This window comes from Schistocerca cancellata, chromosome 4 (genome assembly GCF_023864275.1).
Source record: "Schistocerca cancellata isolate TAMUIC-IGC-003103 chromosome 4, iqSchCanc2.1, whole genome shotgun sequence".
In the NCBI taxonomy this organism is placed as follows: domain Eukaryota; kingdom Metazoa; phylum Arthropoda; class Insecta; order Orthoptera; family Acrididae; genus Schistocerca; species Schistocerca cancellata.
In genome coordinates, this window is record NC_064629.1 from 572,973,223 (window position 1) to 572,975,219 (window position 1,997).

At 37.0% G+C, this 1,997-nt stretch overlaps 1 non-coding gene across 1 annotated transcript; it reads right to left on the reverse strand.

The window, feature by feature from the left end:
- Nucleotides 1-356: 356 nt before the first annotated feature.
- On the reverse strand, nt 357-431 carry Trnas-cga (transfer RNA serine (anticodon CGA)). The gene has a single exon. It is a non-coding gene; the product is annotated as a tRNA-Ser (tRNA).
- Nucleotides 432-1,997: the final 1,566 nt, after the last annotated feature.

Genomic DNA, 1,997 nt, shown 5'->3' on the forward strand with positions numbered 1-1,997 from the left:
TACTTCCCATCGCACGCTGCGTCTCCAGTCTCTTCGTTAGCGTCAGTACTACCGAGGAGGAAGCGCTTCCCAGATTTTAATCTCTCACAAAGAGGGACGCGGCGAGAGAACTGATGCGCAGGATGGCCGACCTGTTTTGACCTTTAGCAACCGGGAAACAAGTTCCTGCGTGTTAGGCAAGGTTGCGGCAGAAAGTCAAACGGTTGCCTCGCTTTTACAAGACGTCTCTCATGAGCATTCTGATTTTGATCGTATCTAAGAATGCTTTTTTCGTATCTACTGTGTGTTCCTATAATTGTAGATAACTTAAATTCTGAAATAATCGAAATATGAAACTTCCTGGCAGATTAAAACTGTGTGTCGGGCCGAGACTCGAACTCGGGACCTTTGCCTTTCGCGGGCAAGTGCTCTACCAACTGAGCTACCCAAGCACGACTCACAGGGGCGTGAGTCGTGCTCAGTTGGTAGAGCACTTGCCCGCGAAAGGCAAAGGTCCCGAGTTCGAGTCTCGGCCCGGCACACAGTTTTTATCTGCCAGGACGTTTCATATCTGCGCACACTCCGCTGCAGAGTGAAAATCTCATTCTGGAATCGAAATATGTTGCTAGGGAATATTGTATCTCACTAAAAATATTTAAAATTAAATTAATTTAAAAAACTGTCTATTTTATTTCTTTGTAGGCCACTGAATACGCTTAATACAATTGATGAAATGCCTGATTAAAAACACAATGAAAAATTCATGTAAAAATCCATAGTTTTTATTCTTATCCATAAGATAAATATGACATCTGTAATAATTTGTTATAATAATTATTATTACAACGGTAAACACTGTAACTGAGATCACTGTGCTGGATCCCGTACTTCAACACTGGCCAGACAATTCCCGAGCGTGATATATCGGTGGATAATTCTTGTACGTTCCAGCAAAGTTAATTACTGTATTCGGCAGTTGGGTATTTTATCAGTGCCAATGGTCCTCATGTGACAATACGAGCTTTTGACACTGCTACTTGAAAGCCGAGAAGCATTGTAGTTCAATTTTTAAGCATTATAATTATTACTATTATTATTATTGTTATTAGTAGTAGTATTATTTCGTACTGCTCATGTACTATACTTAGTTTTCACCCACTAAGCATGTGTGGTCAAATATAAGTCAGGGCCGGAAATACCCTTCTCATGCTAGGCGAAATAAATATATCAATGAATAAATAATTAAAATGAACAGCATTTCACAGCCATTCCAAGAAATTTTTGCCTTGCTTTTGTAGTTGCCTACTGTGTTTATTTTATACGAATGAAGTCATTTAGACGTGAACAAAGTATTTGTTGTCTTCATCTGTGCCCACAATTTTTTCAATCTTTTGCTATGAGCTTATTTCATCGCTTCAGACGAAGCTGCTCCGCTCTTCTCCGGTTTTTTCTACTGAACAGTTTGCTATTGTTTAATTTTTTATCGAAATATTTCCTCGTTTCGGATATCTTCTTGTATCAGTACTGGTAATTTAAGATTGTTTTGGATTTCCCCTATCCATTTTATAAAGTGTACTTTTGCTTGATTTTATTTTCATAAAATTCAGTATTTGTCTTGTGCGTGTATCTGGTTTCAATAGGAATAAAAATTGAATTCATTGTAATAATGAACCTGTTTTAAAGTCAAGAAACATACCAGATTTCGTCCACGGACAAGATCTGCTAGGTCTAAATCCTGTTCGACATTCCAGATACTGGGTTCAATTTTCTTTTGAGTTCTGTCAAGGAACTGTGATATCCATATTCTTAAAATAATCTCTGTCTGATTATGTATTACTCAGAATTCTTTCTTAATAAACAATGATGATCATGAACACATTCGTGCAGTTCAAAAAGCTGATGTGCTGTACGTAAAAGCTAAATATAAATTTTTAAATGTATAATTAGATTCTTTTCTCGATTTATAGTCACTGGTATGTAAACACTGCAAGTAAGGAAAAAATGGCAATAATTTAAAA